This window comes from Podarcis gaigeae (assembly GCF_964106915.1).
Source record: "Podarcis gaigeae genome assembly, chromosome: 12".
Lineage (NCBI taxonomy): Eukaryota > Metazoa > Chordata > Lepidosauria > Squamata > Lacertidae > Podarcis > Podarcis gaigeae.
The window spans coordinates 51,585,334-51,601,900 of record NC_139688.1 but is presented as its reverse complement, the minus strand read 5'-3'; the positions used below and the strand labels follow the sequence as shown (position 1 = coordinate 51,601,900).

At 43.3% G+C, this 16,567-nt stretch overlaps 1 protein-coding gene across 16 annotated transcripts in view; it reads right to left on the bottom strand.

Annotated features, from left to right (window-relative positions):
• Nucleotides 1–16,567, bottom strand: part of ARPP21 (cAMP regulated phosphoprotein 21) — a 250,687-nt gene that overhangs the window by 164,316 nt on the left and 69,804 nt on the right. For 2 of the 16 annotated variants that reach the window (XM_083705669.1, XM_083705670.1), the window contains exon 1: nucleotides 9,919–10,316. The exons of 4 other annotated variants lie outside the window; for them this stretch is intronic. The gene's annotated coding sequence lies outside the window, so the exon portion shown is untranslated. 10 more of the 16 variants (XM_083705664.1, XM_083705675.1, XM_083705676.1 and 7 more) reach the window with 9 other exon arrangements.

Sequence of the window (16,567 nt, the reverse complement as noted above, 5' to 3'; positions counted from 1 at the left end):
CCATAGCATCAATATTTTGGTTAAATTGCATTGTAAAGTTGAATTAAATATAATACTTTGGGAGTCATAAATAAGCACATCTTGATAAGTTGTGCTCGCCCTCTCTTCTAAACCAGCTCCCTGAGGAAAAGGTTTCGGTCCCATTTCTCTTTGGGAGCAATCCCTGATGGGAACTGTTGCTGCAGTAAATCGATGTGCATATAAACACGTTACAACATTGCATAATCCAGTATCTTCTATATGCTTCGTCTTTCCTGTAATCATGGGTATCATTTCATATTCCAGGAGTATAAAATGTTTTAAGAGTAGTAAGATTCTCAGCAAAATCTGAAGTCATGGGATTATATAACTGTAGTCGAGGGGATCCCAAGGGTCATTTAATCCAACCTCCTGCAGTGCAGGAAAGTCCTAGTTTTAGAGATCATCCATATTAAAGGGGAGGGCAACTGTTGTAGTTACTTCTTTATATCCCATAACTACAGCAATGTTATCAACAAGGGTCAATGTTCATACCTACTGAATAGATCTGTTTCATCATTTATAACAAAAGTCACTAAGCAATCAGTACGTTGGCCAGGAATATAGGCATGTTCCCCAAATAATCACATGTGCTCCAATATATCTCCCTTCCCTAAATGTGCCCCTGCTGGCGCACATGCACATAAACATACATAGCTTGATTTGACATCATTTCAGTGCTAAGTTGAGGGTTTAAAGCAAGTCAACTAAGGAGCACTGCATTGTATTCATGGTTTTTCTCTACCAGGTCCAAGATACTGGATTCCACATAAAAAAGCCCATGACAAGAATATCATAGGAAAATGTTTCTCCCATATAACATTCCCCCTTGGGATGTGTTCTGGAGAACAATTCTTTCAGGTGTGCCTAGTGTCAGAAGTGAAGTTTTCCTCAACGCAGATAGAGTATTTTCACTTATTTCTCTGATATCCTCATGGAACAAGCTCTCAAGAAAGCTTGTGTATGTTCTTGGGGTGTGCTGCATTCCAGCTCTTTGTTGCTCTTGACAGTTACCATTTTTTTAAAAAACAACAACATGTTTTTAATTGTATTTTATTGTTATCAATTGACTGTATTATATTGTTTTACAATGTGACTTTATTATTGTTGCTGTGTTTGGTTGAAATGAGACGTATAGAGTTTGATGTATGAATGAAATATCTGCCCGTGGCGTTTGGTGACTGGTTTACATCAGGGGTGTCAAACTTCCAAGAGACTGTGATCTACTCCCACTATAAACAAACTGGCAGTGATCTACCCATTGGATTGACCAGAGTTGTTCAGCTTTTTGGGGGGAGGATGATCAGAGTTATTGACCTTTACTTTTTTGGTCGATCAATCACCATTGTGCGATCAACCAGGATCGACCAGGGACATCCCGCGATCGACCAGTACATTACCATCAACCAGTTGGACACAGTGGCGCAGCATGGGGGTGCAGGGGGGGGCCGGCCGCACCAGGCACAACATCTGGGGGTTAGGGTTAGGGGGTGCAAATCCACGGGTTAGGGGGTGCAAATTACTTGCCTTGCCCTGGGTGCTGACAACCCACGCTACACCACTGGTTGGACAGTCCTGGTTTACATGAACAGACTCCCAAAAAAGTGAGAACAGGACTGCAGACTTGGTCACACATGCAAGTCACTGCTTGATGCGACGTGAAGCGATGAACAACTAAGCATGAAATAGTCCCTAGTCTTAAAATGCACACTCTCAGGATGCCTGGTTCTAGGTGAGAAGACAACAGCCTTCTGTTCAGGCTCCTGTTCAGTCGCTGCTGCCTTTAGTTCTGTCTCCTTCCACAGCAGATCAAAGCCCTTCCCAGCCTCCACTGAAGCATGCCTCCACAGGAAGATGTGTCTGCCAAGGCAGATTGGCATACCTGCTCCCCTTTTCCAAGTGGCTGAAGTTGGGGCAGAGAGGGGAGATATCCTGTTCCTACAAACCAGGCTTCCAGCATTTCTTAATAGCTGGTCTTTCACACATTTCTGGTCATGCATTAAGTAGAAAGCACGTAAGTGGGGAGTTGCCTGAATTTCAGGCTTTGGATTGTTTCCCTTAAATGTCACATAAAAACACATCTAGCGGCTCAAACATTCTGTTTCAATGAGTGAGGCAAGTATATTTTTCTTCCAGGGGAAATTGCCAAAAAAAATTAAATCACTCTTACTAAGCCATTCCTCTTAAAACCTAACAGATTGATAACCTTGTAAAAATGCATCCTGTAAATTTCAAATTTCAATTCCCCACCCCCACCCCTCCCACAGAGTGGTAGCATCTGAGTAGCAGTCACCATATGACCAAGCGTTATAGCCGATAGCGGCTTCTGTGCACAGAAGAAGGGAGGTGATTTTCACCAGTTCCCCTTCCCTGTGTCCTTTCCCAAAATCTGCCCTGGGAAGTTGGGGGTTCCTCAGGTATAGTGGAACAGGGGGAGGGGCTGCATGGCATGGGGAGGGGCTGAATGGGAAAGGGGGAATGCCTCCCTCCTTTCATTCACAGAAGCCTTTGATGGATCAAATAACTTTTCGTGATTGAAATTACACCTTTAGCCACATTCCTGAGCTGCAGACAGCTCAGTCCTCAGAATGATTTATTCAACATGTGTCCAATCTGCAGGTCAACCCATTATCAGACAGCATTAAGACTGAGGTGGTCTAAATAAGGTAGCTGATCTCAACCACTTATTTTTCAAAGTGTAAAGGCCATAGCACCTGCTGGCACGTAAAATGTAGATTTCACCAAACAAGCACCTCATTCTCCACTGCCCATTTTTTGCTGAACTTATTTAAGAATTAGATTATGAGAAGATTTAATGTAGGTTTTGCTAGAAGCCAAGCTAAAGGTCAACTTTAACTAAAGTTTCACTTGCTAAGTCCAAAACATAAATAATTATGAACAGTGATAGATTTTGTTTTAGGTGGGAAATAGATTTAAAGGATTGTATTAAAGTTGTATTCCTCTAAAGGTTCTTTGATCCAGCAGAGTTAGTGGAAAGGGGGCTATTTTCCCTGAATCCCCCTTCCCTCTGCAGCTTCCTATGCCCACCCCAAATATGTTCAAGGGGATTGGGAGACCCTTCAGTACAGTGTGGGAGGTGGGAATTGTGGAATTTCCATAATTCCATAATTTCTACACACACCCTTTTAGCTCATCAAATTCTCCACTGGATCAAAGAGTTCTCCATCAGTGGAGGGACACAATGGATACAATCCATAGACATATTTTAAAGACAAATACATCTTCATATGAGAAAGATTGCAGGTACAATAAGACTAGGTAGGAAGTATAGACTCAGCATACCGAACCACATACTGGAACCTCTCAAAGGAATCAGGGTGCACGCTACTGAGCCAGGATTCTGATTAAGTTGCTAGGTGCAAGGAAACCTGTTCTGCATATGGGGACTACCTCTTTGTTACCCCAATCCAGTTACAAAAGCACCTGGGAACCAGAGAGAAAAAGAAAGAAAAGTAGAAGATCAACAGAAGTAGAAGGCGGCAAACCAAAGGAGAGAGAAAAGGGGCCAAGCACTAGAGCAGGCATCCCAAACTCAGCCCTGCAGATGTTTTGGGACTACAATTCCCATCATCCCTGACCACTGGTCCTGTTAGCAAGGGATGATGGGAGTTGTAGTCCCAAAACATCCGGAGGGCCGAGTTGGGGGATGCCTGCACTAGAGGCATGGTGATCGGTCCTTTCTAGGAAAGGAACACGCTGTAACTCACGGGTAAGACATATGTTTTGCATGAAAAAGGTCCCAAATTCAGTCCCTGCTATCTCCTGACTTGATATAAGGTCACCTTCTATGATCCTAAGAAATTTTCTTTAAAATGATGGCATTTTGTAGGTTACTGTTTTTCCTTATGCAGTCATGTCTCCAATATTAGCTGAGACTAGAAGTAGTTATCTGGCTTTGGAGGTTAATGTTTGGCACAAACACCAGATGCAGCTGTGTTGTGTAACCTGGAAGGCAGAGAGGAGCTGCACGATTTTGTTGTACTCATTTCTTTGCAATGAGGAGAATCGAGACAGAGACCAAAAAACCCTCCTAAGTGATCTTTTTGTGTTTTGGAAGCTTTCCCAAATGACCATTTAAGTTTGCTCATTAGGCTCCCAAGTTCCAAAAGCCTTAGTTTAGAAAAAGGCAGTGGCCTAATAAGACTTTCCATTCTACTGCAGATGTAATATTTATGAAATGATTATAATGTACCTGCAGCTAATTTGTGGGCAACAGGCTAAAATGGAAGCATATTAACAAGCAAAATGTAAAGCTTTTCTATTGCCTTCTTTAAAAATAAAAAATAAAAACACCTGTGACTCATTTTTGAGAAAGGAAGTGAAGGGAGGTGCTCCTCTGCATATAACTGTGTCCAATTCATTGACAACATATTCCTTTTACCATGCCAAAGATGTGAACATCCTTAGTCAATGCAGTTTTGGTATAGTGCTTAGCTGCATTGTCCTTTATTGTGTTGGCATAATTCGCTTGTGCTCCAAGCAAAATATGAAAATCATGAGAAAAACAAATTAATATTTGTTTTTCAAAAGAAGTGTATTTTGCTTGAAGCACAAGTAATATTGAGTTATATTGATGAGAAGAAAAAATTATAATCTTTATACACAGATTTTAAAGAATACATGATCAAGAACGATGAATAAACTAAAAGAAAAAGGAAAAATGATTCTTGATGCCTTATTTTCATCTTGATTCACATGGGGTTTATATTTAAAGAGGTAATTGCCAAAATGCCAAAAAAAGAGTGAGAAAAGATGAGTCCAAATATTAATGCAATATCTCCACTAAATACTGCTTAGGATTATGTCAAATTACCTGTCTTGAGGCCAGCTATTTAAAATAGAATATCTCACATTTGGACAAACTGTTTATAGGTTTATTTGCTTTCTTAAAATAAGAGACCATTGTTTTTTAAACAATAAAAACCAGGGTGTGATCCAAAGTAAATCAAGTCTTATTGGAAGAAACCATACTTGTGTTTACATCCTTTTGGGTGCTGATATACTCAAAATACAATTTCAACCATCCATATACAAAACCATAATACTCAGGCATCTCTTGCACAGCACTGGAAAACTGTACTTACATCATGGCAATGATTCACATTGAAGACATCTTAGGGGAAATTAAAAGTGCCTAATGTGGAAATAATGTAAATGCTTCTAAAACATTAAGGTTTCTTTTGCAGTTATCATTTTGTATGCATTCTTTAGATGACTATGATAGTTGAAATGATGCCATCACAGAATTTTTGCATGAAACACTATGTTCAACTAATCAATAAGAGTGAGAGAGAAAAAAGTTCACAGTATTCTAATCACTGTAGTTAACCTTTAGTGATTCCTTCCCCCCCCCAAAAAAAAAACCTGCTTTACATGAATGCAATCCCCTGTAAGATATTATTTTTGGTAATGCAGTTCTTTCTAATCATTCAGAATATTATCCTATAAAGTAATCAAAATTATCATTTAAAAAACATATTTGGCTGGAAATGTTCCCACTCCAAGATGCTTAGGTTATCCCTTCAGAAAGCAGTCTTGCTATATTATGCCACTCTTATTCTCACTTCACTATGTCTTGCACTATGAACAGTGTAAACAATATCACTTGGCCCAAGGCAGATGTGGCTCAACAGAGTCCAAGTAATTATAAACAGTGGAACAGATCTGTTGGTACTGAGGTTTACCATTTGCTGTGCTATTTGGTAGAGAACTGGCCAGTCTCAGCTTCCTAGAGCATATATTTCCCATATCACATCTTTACAGTTTCATATTTAATATTTTTAATAAAAAAAATAGTACACACACCAAGGAGACAGACTGACCAATCTCCTGCTTTCAGTGAAGTGGCTCATAGATCTCCAAGCTCATCGTATCTTAAAATATTTCATACTAATAGCATCTATATAAGCCATGGTAGTTAAATGGCAACTCCATGTTCAGAAGCAGTGTAATTTTGCACACATAAATGTGGAAGAAAACTACAGGACATGGCTATCACTTTCATACCTTGCTTTGGTTCCTGAAATATCTGGCTGGCCACTATTAGAAAGAGAATATTGGACTAGAAGGGTTTTGATTTGATCCTGCAAGACCACTCAATCTGTTCTTACATGGTGCAGAAACCATCTATAGTCCAGATCACCTACTCTTAGGGCATAATGTCAGGCAAAAAAATTATTGAATTGTGCTCTTCCTCTGAAAAGTAAGTCCAAACAGGATTCCTCTTAAGCCCATAGTTCCAATCTAAAACAATGAACAATATGTCTGAATATTAGTAAGAAAAGGGGGAAAATCAATTTGTGTTCCCTATTCCCTATCTAGACTTACTGATACTCAAGGGACATTTCACTCATTTAGCAAACTCCCAGAAAGATCAGTTCTTGATTCAATGAAAAAAACTGCCAAAATTACATTTCAGATTGTTTAAGTAGATTTTTTTTGTCCGTTGTTGTGGAGCTTGGTGTGCATAAAATGTGACAACTAACCTATTGCAAAGTCAGATAACCTTGTCACATATTATTAGCTCCTAGACTTTATGGCATTTTCTGGCACTTTGATGCCCATAGCAAATTTCCAAACCTAGACTGTTCAGGTCACATTCTAGAACTATGACAGACACCCTTCTCCTTTTATATTAACTAAGCTGTTCTCATTGTCCCCAATTAACACAAGGACCTGTCTCCTTCCTTTTAGCATAACTGCCCATTTTGGAAGGGATGGGTAAGAACAACATATGGTCTTCTTTCTCCTTGACAATCATGGTTGATAGTTTAAAAGATCTAAAACTCATTCTCTACACAATTTATAGTAAATACTGCATAAAGTATCCAGTCCTCCAAAAATGGATACATCCTTATGCCTGTGCAAATGGAGAAGTGTTAATGCGTTATCTGAAAACAATGTAATTGTTTGATGATCTGAGACAAGTAATTATTTATCCCAGTTGGCTACTCTGGAATTGCCCAGTCAAATCCCAATACCTCTTCCATAAACAATTTTCTGATCCGTTTTATATCCTTTCACCTGAATCATATCTGCAGATACCCAAGGTTTAGGACTGCCCTGTAATATACAAACACTAATATTCTTGTGAGCACACACACACACGCTCACAAGCCTTCATATTGCAGAAGGCTGAGTTACTATCACATATAAGGAGTAAGCCCCATTTAATTAGCTAACACTTTATTTCAAATAAACACACAGCAGACTTCGAAACTTGATTTAGACAGGTAACGCTTATTTATGTCACTTAAGCCAGATTTAGTCAACAAGGATAACACACACACAAATTAAGATGCACATTAGCACTGGTTCACAGTGCTGAAATGTTAAACATTATGTAGAATAAACATTTATTATACTTTAGGTAGAGAATACAGAACAAAAATGTTTTTACATGAAACAGACTAGCCTATTTATACAACAGGCAGAACTTCTGCAAATACTTCAGATGCATGCATCAGATTTATGAAATGATACTCTAACAATGTGCACACATGTCATTATGTTGACCCTCCATGCAAATTTACAATTTGCATTTTGTTTAATCCATAAATACCACCAGAGGTTTGCCGCTGATACCTTCTGCGAATACCAGAAGCAATGATTATGAATGACAGAAATTGAATAAACTTCAAAGTCTTACACAATCATAGCATAATAGTGCAATTGACACATATAGAATTGCCTATATTAACAACATTATTTAACATTGCTATTCCAGAAAATATTTGTTAGCAAAATTTTGGGGGGGAAACAGTGTTAATATATGTTTGTACAACATAAAATAACCCAGATGGAGCAACAACTTTCCATTACAACTTCAAAATATCTTTCATTTAAGTTATCCTGCACACTCTCCCTAAGCACTGAAAATATTTGTTAAAAATATACTGTCTTAATACTGCCTAGCATAATAACATAAATGGAATTGGAAATGATGATTCACCACAACCCGCAGACCGCTTTTACCTTTGCAATCTTTTTTCTTTTTTTCCCCCAGTAGCCATAGCCAATCATTGCTCTCCTCGTCCATTATGCTTCTCTATAGCAGAGTGAGATGCTTCTTCATTAAGTAGTGTTACAAATAGAACACACCCAAACTCCCAAGTGGAGAACGCTCTAAGGACGCTAAGGCTACAGTTCTCAAGGTAACCAGGCTCAGTTGGAAACTGAGAGCAAAGTCAATGTAAGATTAGTTATTTGCAAGCCTTAATTGCACATTGCAGCTTGCCTCAATCCATGATGAACTCTCTTAAGAACAGTATTCAGTTAAATTTTTAAGCAATGCAGATAGAAAAGCAAAACAAACAGACAACACAAATTTTACCATTCTTATACTTAAAGCAACATAAAATTTTAAAGGTTTTTTTTTAATGTACAGCACAACAGACAAGCCAATCCAGTTAGTCATAAAACAATATAGTTCTCTTGTTGCCTTACACAATATGGACAATTGTAACACTGATGGATTTAAACACAGCAGCAGAAAAGGAGAAAGCATACAGTTCAGAAAAATGCTTCTGGCTCACAGAGTTCTGGATGAAATGGTACTTTTCAGAAAGAAGAAGAAAAAGTTGTTCTGAACCTGGTTGTACAACAGAAGAATGGTGGAATGAACCCATGCTTTGTTTATCCCCAAGAAAACAAAGCATCTGGTGGATACAAATGTTCAGATAAAAGTGTAACATAATAGCAATGAAGTAACTGCAAGCAATGAACACAGAGGAGTTCAGACAGCTGACTTTTAATTTCAGATACTTAAATGAGACACAGCAAGCTGCAAAGCTATTTCTTCCATGACATCATATGGATGCTAACCCAAATGTACTACTTTCTATCAAATCAAAACACAGCAGCTAAGCATTAGGAATACCTGAAAACAATACAAGATGCTTTACTATCTTTCTGACAATTTTAAGAAAGTTTTATGCATTATTTCCCCCCCCCCCTTCTTTTACACACTATCTGGAAACCACTGGTGCTAAGTAAATATTCCGATAATCATAATGGCAAAAGACAGCTGAAATTACCATGCTTCTCCAACTCCATTGTCAAATCAAAGCATCTTTTTTGAAGTTTTCCTATCATCTGGGATCTAATCTCTGGCGTGAGGGTGGGAGATCTTGAGCTGTCATTTTGAGAATGCTCCCATGTTGCCAACGCGTCCTGAATCTTATCAGGGAAGCGATGCTTCCAACAGATTTCAAGCCACCTACCCAAACCTGTGCGATTTCCCCATCGCTAGCAATTCTGCCAGTCACTTCCAACCTCACTCCCAAATTATCCGCCATCTGTTATTTACTGCGCAAGTGGAAAGGGAGAGATGAAGCAGCACGTTCATAACAACACGCGAGACGCGTGTCTGTGGGGGCACGTAGATTTGGCAGAGAGGATCGGGGCTCAGTGGGGAAACTTTCTCAGCGCCTGCCTGTATTTATTCTCCCCGGGAAACCCAGCCCACCTTTCCAAAACACACGCATAACAGATACAAGGTTGGTGTCGACACCCCACCACCCACGACCCCCCCCCCCGCGTGGAAAAAGGCATCTTCCGGAACCTCGTGTCGACCTGGGCAGAAGAACTCCCTAAAAATGCTCAGCCCGAGCACCATTCGCTACAAACCTCGGATCCCTCCGAAAGCGAGCACGGAAAAGACACGCGTCAGGAGCTTCACACAACCATCTGGCCGCGCGCTAGACCCACCCTGCCTGCCCGCTTCCCTGCCCGCGCTGATCGATCGCAGACGCGCGAGAGGCTTCGGGACAAGCGAGGCAAGAGGCGGGTGCGAAGGCAACGAAGACACGCGCGCACACGTCCCCACGTAGGCGGGGAGGGGGGTGGTTAGCGGGGAGGGGGAGGTCGCTTGGCGTTTACCTGCAATGGACACGGCACCGGCTTCTTGGCGGAGTTTGGGGCTGCTCGGGCTGCAGGGCAGGGCGCTGCTACAGCGCAACGCCTGCTTTCCTGGAAGGCATGGTCTGCTGCTCCTCCTCCTCCTCTTCCTTCCTCCTCCTCCTCCTCTTCCTCCTCACACTCTGGCTCCCGGGGCGGCGAGTCCTCCGCTCGCCTCTCTCTCTCTCTCTCCCTCACTCACTTCCCCGGCTTCATGGCTCCTCCACGCCCCGCGCCCCTTCCGCCTCCCCTCGGAACTTCGCCTTTATTGTCTCGGCCGCTCGGCTCCCTCACGCCCCGCCGCGCCGCCCGCCTTCTCCCGCCGCTCTGCCTCCGTTCCCCTTCCCCTCAGACTGAGCCGCCCGACCGCCTGCCTGCCTTCCTTCCCCCTCACGAATCCCGTCCTTTCTCCTCCCGCCGTGTCGGCCGCCTCTATTTCTGTCCGTCTCCCACCCCTCCCCTCGCGCGCTGCCTCAGCCTGTGGCCCAACCCTTCGGCGGCTGGCGGGCTCCTCGCCGTCCTCCGCCCCGCCGCCCCGTCGTCCCCTCCGTTCAACTAGCACTGGCTGCTGCTGCTGCTGCCGCCGCCTCCCCTTCTTCTTCTCCTTCTTCTTCTTCCCCCTCAGCCTCGCCTCTCCCCGCCCACGCGGCCCACCGGAGACAACGTGCCAGGCGCTCGCCTTCCTCGCCGGCTCGCCTCTTAGCGCCTCTCGCGCTCCCGCTCATTCTGCCGCCGGCGGCGGCGGCAACAGCAGCAGCAGCAGCAGGAGAGCTGCTGACTCTGCCGCCGCCGCCTTTATCACGGGGCGGCGGCGGCTGCCTGCTGGCCTCTCCCCTCCTGCTCCCTAACTCCACGAGCAGAGACGCGCGCGCGGCACGACGGGCTCCGGGCTGCCTCATAAATGTGTGTGTGTGTGTGTGTGTGTATTTGCCGGCACGTTGTGTCATCCATTCGCCATGCCCCCCCCCCCTCAAGCGCTCGCGCCCGCCCATCCTCAGCCTGTAGCTGAGACACAAAAGCACACGAACAGCGCTAATAAGGAGAAGCTTCATTAATCTCTGGCCGTTTTTTCTCCAGCCCCCAAATATGCCCCCAAGCATTCAAATGTAGAGTTGTTGTTATGTATTTTAAAACAACAACAACAACACAGGGTTTTGCTTTACCTCAGCAGTTAAGTTTTCAGCAGGGTTGTGGGGGAGATTCTGTATGAAGCCTTCCCCCCCCCCCCAAGGTTCATTTGGGGAATAATTTACATTGTGTGCCCTGTTTTAAAACGGATGCTCTTTATTTTGGCAGACCTTGCATAGTAGCCCATAGATCTAAACACTGGAGTCCCACAGGGCTGATGGCTTGGGGAGGGCGGCGAAAATCACCTGGCCGCCCTAGAGATGCAAGATGTGGGTGGGTGCACATGTTTGCATGAATGTCTCTCTCTCTCTCTCTCTCTCTCTCTCTCTCTCTCTCTCTGTGTGTGTGTGTGTGTGTGTGTGTGTGTGAAGGGCTGAACCCTTAATAATGCAAATACAAGGCAGAGAATCTGAGCAGGATGGACTGAGCACAGTGGTGTAGCGTGGGGGTGCAGGGGGGGCCGGCCGCACCGGGCGCAACATCTGGGGGTTAGGGGGCACAAATCCATGGGTTAGGGGGTGCAAATCCACGGGTTAGGGGGCGCAAATTACTTGCCTTGCCCCGGGTGCTGACAACCCATGCTACGCCACTGACTGAGCATGTCTTGTTTTGAAATATTCCAAATCCACAGATCCCGAAGAGGCAACAAATAGGGCAGCTCCTCAGTATTCCCTTACTTTTGAAGTTTTTGACTGGCAGTCTCATCATCAGTCCTTCCATCCCTCCATCGCCTCAGTACCTGGCTTCAGTCCTGTTTCTTCTAAGCATGTTGCTGTGTGCAAACCTGACACACAATATGAAAATGTGATAATTGGCGCTCATCTTGCTGATGCACCACTTATTTGCCCAGCTGAATAAATCCAGAGTGCTCGTTCTCTGCCCAGCTGAGGAAGGGGGCATTCACCTCTTTTTTGCTAGGTGGATATTAATATGTAACAAAATTATAGCTGTTGCAGCCCCAGATCTAATTGCTATAGATCATTTCCAGCAGTCCTAGAGAGCCAGCTGCTGGGAAACGGCATGTTTTAGTGAGTGCTTTGTCACACCAACACACCCCACTAGAATAATCGGAAAGGAGGCAGAAACGTTTAATACCACTAGCTGCAGTTATTAAACCCATCACAGCAACGAGAAAGAGGAAACAGGCATATTGCATACACTAAGGTAAGGAAATGTTTTCACCTTCTTCTGCCCAGATGAATCAGAAGGAAAGGTATGTTTCTGATAGCTCTTAAGTGTGCTAAAAATAAATAGGTAAAATGTAAGAGAATGTTTGTGTGTGTGTGTGTGTGTGTGCTGTACATGTAAACATTCGTATATTACAATTGTGTGTTTCCGGAAGGATCACAGCTTTTCAAAGCTGAGAAAAACGCAGGAGACCACAAACCAATAAGGAACTACATAAATGCAGTAGGAGGCGGCAATTACATCCTTTATGAAGATTTTTTTTAAAAAAAAATCATTGGAATCTCCCTATGGGATTCTTGGAAGTCAACACCTGCCTTTCAAACAGTCTTGTACAAGAATGACCCCCAACCGAGTGTGGATTAGCAAACTGTGTACACCTCAAGTGACTGGAGGCTTTTAGCCAACTACACTAAAAGTGGCCTATACTAACTAATGTTCCTCCTGAGGAGGCTTGTTCCTTTGGGTAAACGGCAACAAAGAAGTGACCATAAACAATCATTGCTTATGTTGTAAGTAGCCTTCCTCAGCCTGCTACCCCCTCCTGCCTCTGGGGCTACAAGCATCACCCCCCCCCCCCGTGGGAAAAGATATTCATATAACATAATTTCCCAGTTAAAGGGTATCATTCTCCACCTGCTACCTACTCTCCCTAGTTAAATAATTTTAGATTATGCACTTCATGGTATCACTGGAGAGCTCTTTGGACTATATTTTCACTTCTTTTAAAATGCTTGCTTAATTTGGGCACCTGCCTAAGGCATCTGCAATGGCTGCTTCTTCACCACGAGACAATTTAAAGGTTTGGCTACTTGCATGCAAAGCCCTAAATAACTCTGGAACAGGTTATCCAAAACAAGTAGTCTTTTTTCATGTCCAGTAAGGGCACGACAATCGGCTAATGGAACCTGGTTACTTTTGCCACAGCCTGATGATGCTTGTGGTGACACGGAGCTGGCCTTTTTCACTGCTGACACCCTGCTGAAATAAGAGAGGCAACATCAGTGGGACGCGGGTGGCGCTGTGGTCTAAACCACAGAGCCTAGGGCTTGCTGATCAGAAGGTTGGTGGTTCAAATCCCCGCGATGGGGTGAGCTCCCATTGCTCAGTCCCAGCTCCTGCCCACCTAGCAGTTCAAAAGCACGTCAAAGTGCAAGTAGATAAATAGGTACCACTCTGGCAGGAAGGTAAATGGCGTTTTTGTGCGCTGTTCTGGTTCGCCAAAAGCAGCTTAGTCATGCTGGCCACATGACCCAGAAGCTGTATGCTGGCTCCCTCGGCCAGTAAAGCAAGAGGAGCGCCACAACCCCAGAGTCACCTGCGACTGGACCTAACGGTTAGGGGTCCATTTACCTTTCAATCCATATTGGCATTCCACCTGCTCCGGAAGACGCATAGGTTTTTAGACAAGCATTCCATTGAACTTGTGATTTGATGGTTTTAACTGTTTTTCAACAGTTGTAATTCATATGCTTTTTAATTGTTTTATTGTATATTTTAGTTAAGGATCTGTTATTACTGTGTAGTTTAGTTATGGATTTATGTTATTGTTGCAAACAACTTAGAAGCCATTTTGGCGTATAAGTGGTATATAAAATAAGAAATGATTATAATAAAAACTTCTGCTGGGTGGGGATCTGGACCTCGACCCTCAAAGTCTTGCCCTGATAACACCACTGACTTTTCTTTCTCCATACTGGATCTTTTGTGTTCTTATGGGAAGCAGCAGCAGGAAAAGGTGGTTGGGCGTGAAAGAGCAGGACTGAGCTGGACTGTGCAGAAGACACCAAACTGGATTGGGGTATCCAATATCTTAGAACAGTGGTTCCCAAACTCCCCCTGTAACAGATCACTTGAAAATTGCTGAGGGTCTTGGACCATGTAGTGATTTTTTTGCCTGTTGTAGCAATTGTAGCAATGATTTTAAATGCACTTTTATTGCTTATTTTATTTCTTATCTATTTTATTGTATTCTACAGAATTAAAATTGCAGTGCAATAAAATGCAACATAAGAAATAAAAGAAGCAGTAAATATTTAATGTGCTGGACATGCCATCTCTCATATTCAAAGACAAATCCACATATACACTGTGGACCACCTGAATGAAATTCATGGACCGCAACTGATCTGTGGACCACAGTTTGGGAACCCCTGTCTTGGAATATAGGAACAAGGTTCAAGATGGTTTGGACAGAATGCACAACTGGGTCAAAAACTAATAGCATGAATTAAAAAGAGATAAATTAAAGATCTTTATTTAGGTAGGAAGAATCAGATGTACAAAACAAGTTGAGTTTTGACATTAGATGTGGAAAAAGATCTAGGGGTTTCAATAGACTATAAGCTAAACATGAGTCAGCACTGCAACACAGTAGCTGAAAGGGCTAATGCAATTCTAGACTGCATCAACAGTGTAGAGGAATAATAGTATCCCTGTAACAAGAAGTAATGGTACTAATCTATTCTGCTTTGGCCAGATGTTACTTGGAGTAATGCGTCCAGTTCTGGGCACCACAGCTGACAACTTGGAATATGTCAAAAGGAGAGTGACAAAGATGGTGAGATACTTGGATACCAAGTCCTATGAGAAAAGGCAGAAGGAATTGAATGGGGAGGGGAGGCGCATGGTTTATGAACATGGCTGATAACACAGTCATCTTCAAAGATTTGAAGGGATGTCACTTAGGTCAATGAGCAGATTTGTTTTCTGTTGCACATGAGGATGAATGAATGAATCGGTTCAAAATTATATGTATAGATGTCAGGGGTTCAGAAGGAGAGACACAGGAGGGGGAGCAAATGGAGAGTGAGGAGGAGGAGTACGAGGGGGGCGCAGGCAGTGACAGTGGCCAGAGTTATTCCACAAGCCTCTCTAGCGAATCGGAGGACTCACAGAAGGGAGCGCCGGTGGCCAGAGCAAGGGAGATTCCAAGGGAGAAACCTCAAGAGGGAGGGGCCAGCGGGGAGTCCCTGAACAGCAGCTGGAGATCAGGGCCAGCGTCTCCACCAGAGCGCAGTGGGGAGGGGGAGTCCCAGGAGTCGGGACCAGTGTCCTCACCACCAGAGGGAGGAGAGGAGTCAGGTTTGGCAACACCCACATCAGGAAGCGGGGAAACGGTCAGAAGGAAAGTCACCGGCTGGGCGCGCGCGCCAAGTTCAAATGTACAGGAGCGCGGCACAGCGGGGAGCCCGGGAAGGGAGCCAGGTCCTAAAGCCCGCCGGAGGGAGGGGCAAGACTCAGGAGGCTCCGCGTCAGAGGAGTCCAGGAAGGAGGGAACCCCAGAGGGCAGAAGGACCCAACGCAGGAAAGAGCAGCGCAAGAGGTGGAGCAGGGCTAGAATCTTAAACTGGTGTGGGTGGAGCAGTGAGTCAGAGGGGACTTAGCCGGTCTAGCGTTAAGACGTGGGTCTGCGCGCCCAGAGCTTGGAAATGGAAACTAAACTTCAATAAAGACTTTTGTATATAATATCCACTGGGCGTTGGTCCTCTGTGAGCTGGGACCTAGCGGCAGTCCTGACAATAGAAAATGTATACTAAACAATTAGAAGATCGTCCTGATGGTACAAGGAGCAGTGGAACAGACTCCCAAAGAAGGCCTTTAATCAGAATCTGGGTGGGCACCTATGAGGGATGCTTCTGTAGTCCAAGAGTCTTTTGTTATGGTCCACTTCAATTATGACTTCACAGGGCAAGTCTAATTGCCATTTACACTTTCAGTGATTGATTGCTCAAACTGATTGCACTCTGTTGCCCTAATTTTTAAGTAATCAATAAAAGTTTACAAACTTATTATTATTATTATTGCTCTGTAATAAAATATCACCATTAGGAAAATTTGGAGGCAAACTACACATTACACAAAAATGCATTTAATGAATCCAGTACCTGCAATTTTTAGCAGAACAGTAGTGGGTGCAAGGAGCTGTGTAACTCTTTTTCTGCTGGCTATTTTTATGCTCAAAAGCATACATAAACGCACACACAAAGCTATTCTAATGGAGGATGGCATGCAAGGCAGAGAAGTCTAACATTAATGAGGGACTGATGTTGTCAAATGCTATGTAGTCAACTTGAAGACCAAAATGCAATTTAAAAAAATATAATTAAAATCTTGTCTCATCCATTATTTCACTAGCTAGATTTAGGTAAAAGCACCGTCTTGCAGCATCGATACCATAGCTACATTATAGTGACAATAATTATCTTCTCTAAAGGACTGTAAGGATTACTTTACAATTGTAAGAACTGACCAAAATAATGTATGCAAAGCTCTTTGAACACTATACATATAGTATATATGGTAATTCCATGAAAAT